Source organism: Bombina bombina, chromosome 2 (genome assembly GCF_027579735.1).
Source record: "Bombina bombina isolate aBomBom1 chromosome 2, aBomBom1.pri, whole genome shotgun sequence".
NCBI classification, from domain to species: Eukaryota; Metazoa; Chordata; class Amphibia; order Anura; family Bombinatoridae; genus Bombina; species Bombina bombina.
Window position 1 is genome coordinate 750,871,869 of NC_069500.1, and position 6,429 is coordinate 750,878,297.

The following is a 6,429-nucleotide window of genomic DNA, read 5'->3' on the forward strand; positions in this document are numbered from 1 at the left end:
TTTGTCATGGGGTCCATCTTGAACTTCATTCCGTTTGCCTGGTCTCATCTCAGCTGAGGCTTGGAGTATGCTGAGGCAGTGGAGAGGCGCTGTTTCAAATATGTCTTAACAGATTTACCTGGACTACTGGTTGAGAGAATCGCTCTCTAGTGTCTTTGTCCAGATCTCCTTGTCCTGAGGGACATCTTTCTTAAATCTTCTGTTGGTGTGCCAAGAGGGCATGGAGCCCGTGAACTCAAGAGGTTTCCCTCCCGATTAATTTTATGGATCTTAAGGCAATCTTTTTTGCTCTGAGGGTTTAGACTACTGGGTTAGTCCCAGTTTATAGATTCTAGTCCGTCTTACTCTCAATGGCTTAGATCTCCATCTGAGGGGAATGAGAGACTCCCTAGTGATGACGGTAGTATCTTGGGTTTTGTAGTGGGCAGAGGCTGTCAGCGATCCACTCTCCGGGTGTGGTCATCTGGGACGGATGTTCTCTACAGATATTCCCTTTATTTGGGGATAAGATCTCCATCCGAGGGGTTTTCAGATATTGGAACTTGAAGGGGATGCCGGATGAAGGTCTCAGGACGTCCCTTCTCAATTCCCAGTTACCCACAGATGGGTCGTGGCTCAGGGATCCTTAAGCGGAGCTAATGGATGCATTAGCGGTGCCTTGGAGGTTCAATACAATTTTTCCTTTTCTGCCATATCACTCCTTCCTTGAGTGGTGGCTCTAACCTAGCAAGAGCAGGCATCAGTGAAGATTATGGTTCACGGTTTAGTGGGGATGTCATCTTCCCTTCCATGTAGGTTACCTTGTCGCAGGGATCTGCTGGAACAAGGGCCCTTTGCTTCATCAAATCTTAATTCTCTGAGGCGGACTGCGAGATTGACGCTTAGTCTTAGCCAAGAGACAGTTTTCTGAGCGGTTGTGGTCCTCTCCTTCAAGCGCATAAGCCGGTTTCTTGTCATCTATCATAAGGTGTGGAGGACCTCCTTCTTCTGTGAAAAGCGTGGTTCGTCCTGGCACACTACTACTGCTACTTTTGAACCTATGCATGAGGTTTACATTAAGTTGTTATCTTGGAAGATTCCTTTCCGTCTAAATTTTGCTTCTGCATGCAGAAGTCTTTGAGATTGTGGCCTTGCAATGCTACCCTTCTTATCTGGTGTTCCACGATAATAAGACTGTTCTACGAACCTAGTTAGGATTTTCTCCTAAGGTTGTGTCAAATCGCAACTTCAATCAAGAAGTTGTGGTTCCTTTTTTATGTCCTATTCCTTCTTCTCGAAGGAAAGTTTACTACATAATATGGATTCATGCCTTGAAGTTCTATCTTCAGACTACACAGGAATAGACAGATTTTTTTTGTTTTTTCTCTCTGTTTGATATCTATCTGGGAAGGGTCAGAAGGCATCTTTAACTTCCTTATCCTTTAGTTGATAAGTATCATCCGCTTGGCATATGAGACAGCGGGTCACAAGCCTCCTCAGAGGATTACGGCTCATTCTACGAGAGCAGTGACGTCCTCTTTGGTCTTCTAAAATATGGCCTCTATGGATCAGATTTGAAGGGTTGCTACCTGATCCTCTTTACATTATTTTCCCTCAAGTTTTAACGTGTTTTTGCTTCTGTTGAAGCAGCCTTCGGGAGAAAGGGTTTTGCAGGCTGTGGTGCCCTCAGATGGGGGCCGCCTTTCTCTTTTTTGCCCTCCCGTTAGCATTCAGTGTCCTCTGAAGCTTGGGTATAATTTCCCATAAGTAAGGAATGCAGCTGTGGACTCTCCCTGTATTAAGAAGGAAAACACAAATGATGCTTTCCAAATAATTTCCTTTCCTTCTGAACAGGGAGAGTCCACAGCTCCTTTCCGTGTTCTCTGATGGGCGGCCCTAAATTTGAACTTGTTCTTCTAGCACCTTTTTCACCCTGATATTTCTCCTACTGTTCCTTGTTCCCTCAGCAGAATGTTTGGGGGATGAGGGGAGTGGGGGAGGTATTTAAGCCTTTGGCTGGGGAGTCTGCCTCCTCCTGGTGGCCAGGTTCACTATTTCCCACAAGTAAGGAATGCAACTGTGGACTCTCCCTGTACAGAAGGAAAGGAAATTCTCTCGTAAGCATAATCCCGCCCCTGCCCGCACACAGCCGATCACGCGCAGGCAGGAGCTGTCAATCTCCCCAGTCGGACTATACCGGGGAGATTGAAATTCGCCACTTTAGAAGTGGTGAAAGGTTAGTAAATGGTTAGTAGCGGTCTGATGACCGCTGCTTGTTAAATACGGCGTGCAGGTTCTCTTGTGAGAACCTGCAGTTGTATGGGGTCGAAAGGCTTGCAAAGCCTTTGATAAATCAACCCCTAAGAGGCATTAATAGTAGAAAAAGTGAAAATGTTCTATTGCCATGTTATAGAAAAGTCGTATCTTGACCATGTTTCCAGTAGGATATAAATAAATTAGACATTGGTAAAATGAGGGCTACCTAAATGCTACATGGCCTAAATATAAAACTTTTAAGGAAAGGATTTTAAATATAAAATAGTGTACATTTTAGAATGTTGCCTGCTGGGTCTGCATCTCTATTTTCCATGGCTTCATTTTCTGCAAAAATGGCATAGCAGAATTAATAATGTCCTTTTTGACAAATGATACCTGAAACTGCATTACATATTCTTAGAGTGAGTCCTTAAAACATGTTAATATAGCAGCATAATTACAGAACCAGTCAAAGGTTTGGACATGCCTGACTGAATGTATGTTTATCATGTTCTTAAAGAGCTTTAAACGAAAAGGGATTTGTTTAAAAGGTTAAAATTAGTTTTGTAGATAAGTTTAAATTGCTGAATCCTATGTAAGAATATCTTTAGAAAACTACATTTTTCTCTAAAGAAAAATATTCTCTTTGAAATGGACTCCCACCAAGTACATGGAACTTTTAAATAATTATCGTTTGTTAGCAGCTGAAAATGGCTGCTAAGCTCCGCCCACATCTTTCTTCTTGTCCAGTTAGCTGTTTTCTTGTATGACCGTTTAGAATTGCATGTTTAATATTTTTCAATTAGTTATTTCAAATTGCACATTGCATTTGCTCAGTAACGGCTGATTGGTGACTGCACATAGATGCCTCATGTGATTAGCTCACCCATGTGCAGTGCAATTTCTTCAACAAAAGATACCTAAAGAATGAAGCAAATCATATAATAGAAGTAAATTAGATTGTACAGACAGTAGAAATATATATTTTGTCTTACTTGAAGGGTTAATAAGTGGGCTGTATGTGGATATTTCTTTGGTGTGTTTGAAGTTTTGTTGCAAGCTCTCTTTGTGCTATCTAAGCATTTTTATACTTGCAGGTGACACAGGTTTATCTCAGCAGCTATATGGTGCTATAAGGTTGTCTCATAATACAAGTCAAATGTATTAAACATATAAAATAATTAATACAAATTCAAGTGATCTATTCAACAGTTTTAGGAGTGCCCGATGCTGCCATGTTAAAGGGATATGAAACCCAAAATGTTTCTTCTCGTCTCTGACGGCATCAGAACGGGGCTCCCATAGGAGCACAATGCTTCCCAGCAATGTGAATGTGAATTAGCGTTCTTATTGCTGTGAACTTGTAATACAGCGCACATTAGCGTACGCTGATATAACACGGTGGAGCGCTAAAATCACTTTCTTAGTGAGAAGAGTTATGTGAGGCCTGAGAGTTATAATCTCACAAAAAACCAACACAGCTTTTAAGGATCCAGGCCAGGAAATGGCTTCTAGTTGTATTCCTGAGGAAAGTAACTCGTATTAAGATTTAGGCTTCAATGGGTAAAAGAAATTCAAAGCTTTTCTGACATAATTTTGACTTCTGATTTAACAAGTACAAAACAGCTAAATATGAGATATAAAGGGTAAGACATGGAAGACAGACTTTAGATGTGAAAAAAGACAAAGAGACAACTGTAGACAGACAACTATTATTTCTCCTGATTGTCAGCCTAACATGTAATATCCCTCCCTTGTAAATCATAATAGTTTGTTCATGTTATCTTCACCACAGGGTCACATACAGGCCAAAGACAGAACTCGCACCTCAAGAGGAACAGAGTGGAGGTGTCCTTAGTAGAGAACGGAAAAGAGAGGAGAGAGACAATGTGGGGCTGGGGGCCCACTATTCCCCTTGCTCAGGGGTCCTATATCCTCTGCTGAATAGAAGCTTCCTGTTACTAGACTTCTCTTAGCAACTTTATCTAGAATTCTGTTGCTATACTCTGACTTTGCCACCAGAGGGAGCAAACAGAGCATGGACAGCAGGATCCTTGCTTTTTCAGAGCTCATCCATTTACTGGACTTGCAGTAACCCCCTGCTGCTGGAAAGGTCAATAATTCTTTTGCTGCCAAATTAAAGAAAGGAGGTGTGATGTGCAGCAGGTTCTTCTGGCTATGAAGGGGCTTACTTCGGTGTGATTTAAACCATGTAAGATACAAGGAATGTGACAGCAGATGTGATCCGCTTGTTCCACCAAGTCTGCTCTTTCCCTACCTGCTGTAATCCTATCTTATCTATAACCTTCTTTTATATTCAGGGTTTTAGCCTGATGTCTTATCCAAAGCAGTGCTGAATTCATAATATAGTTTCTACCACCTCCTGTGTGAGGTTATGTCATGTCTCATTCATGTCTTGTTAAATACTTCATTAAATACTAAAAGGTAACAACAGCATATGAGGCTATATTATACATATATATGCACACACATATAGTATACAATGTCTCTTTTCATGTAAATATAGTTCCATTTACTAAAGGGATACAAAAGCCAAAATTAAGATAGATTTAGATAGAGCATGCAATTCAAGAAACTTTTCCAATTACTTCTGTTATCAAATCTGCTTTATTCTCTTGTTATACTTTGATGAAAAGCATACCTAGGTAGGCTCAGGAATAGCATTATGGGGAGTTAGCTGCTGATTTGGTGGCTACACCATCATTGGTTTGCCAGATGTGTTCAGCTAGCTCCCAGTGGTGCATTGCTGCTCTGGACCTGCAAGGTTTAAACAAATAGTTATATGCAAATAATTGTTCACTAGTTAAATGCTCTAACACTGGGGGTTATAAAAACTGTGCACCGTTATTGTTGGAATACCTAACTCACCACTGTTTTGAGCACCAAATCTTTTAGGGAGCTAGAAAGGCCACTGGGTTTTGAGTAAAGACATCGTTTTGGTATTATTTTACGTGCATGATGCAGATGCATTACCTAAAATATCAATCCCCCCCCAACTTGTATTCTTTTAGCTTATGGGTTCAAAAAAACAAACTGTTCTGTCTGGAAAGAATATGGTGTATTTGGTTGGATTTGTACAACAATATCACTACTGCAACTATGATTTAGCTATCGCCACAGTGTGACCCCAGTGAAGACGTCTTTGCAGGAATATTACAAACCATATTGCCTCTGGTAGGGCAAAGTCCCCTTAAGTCTTTGGACCCAATGCTTTGCAGCCCTCTGACATCAAACCTATTAAATCTAACCCTTACCATAACCAAAAGTTGCAAACCTCACCTTACACAAAGATGGCTTCAACATTCTTGCACTAAAAATATCCTGGAAGGCAACATCTCCCTATACTTGAAATCCGTGCCTGCAACATCAAAGATGGGAGACTGGTTGGGAATTGTGAGTTTACAAAAGCATGTTCAGAAACCCTGTACAGCCCTGAGCACTGGATTTAAGCTATGGACGTGGGATTATATGCCTTCATTTCTGTCTGCTAACTAAGGTGACATTTAGGGTTGAGGGGATATGGTTGTCAAGGGAACTAGTTGCAGGTATGCGGGTTCTTTAAAACTTTTAAAACCCTAAATTGATTCCATTGGTGAATGAGATTAAAAAACACTAATATAGATATGAGTTTAATATTGCTAACCCTGTAAATTATTAGACATAACATTGTTTAAAGAAGGAAAGGAAAGGCAGAGAGTAAGAAAAACTGGTGCAGGTTAACAGTGCGACTCTTGGCAGGGCGCTCTACCCGTTTGATCCCTATAAATGTTTTGTTGTACTCCGCCTATGTTTATAGCGCTGCAGAATCTGTTGGCGCTCTACAAATAACCCATAATAATAATTATAATAATAACACAGATAGGATAAATGGCTAAATTGCAGCAGAGACAGCTAAGTGTGGGGAGTCAGACATGTGTTATAGGGGAGACAAGCTATTGATTGTATCTAAGCCCTCCAAAGAAGACTGGAAAATGGGATTATTTCTTAGTGACTAAATATATTTGTTTAAAAAGAGAGAGGAAGAGGAGGTGAGAGGAGAGAGGAGATAGATTAGGATACTTGCAATTTGGTGCAACAGTTTATAGAAAGTCCCAGTAGGAAATTAGTCAGACCTTAATTAATTCATTGCTGATATAGATGTATTAATAAACCATATTTTGAGCTTCTATTAGG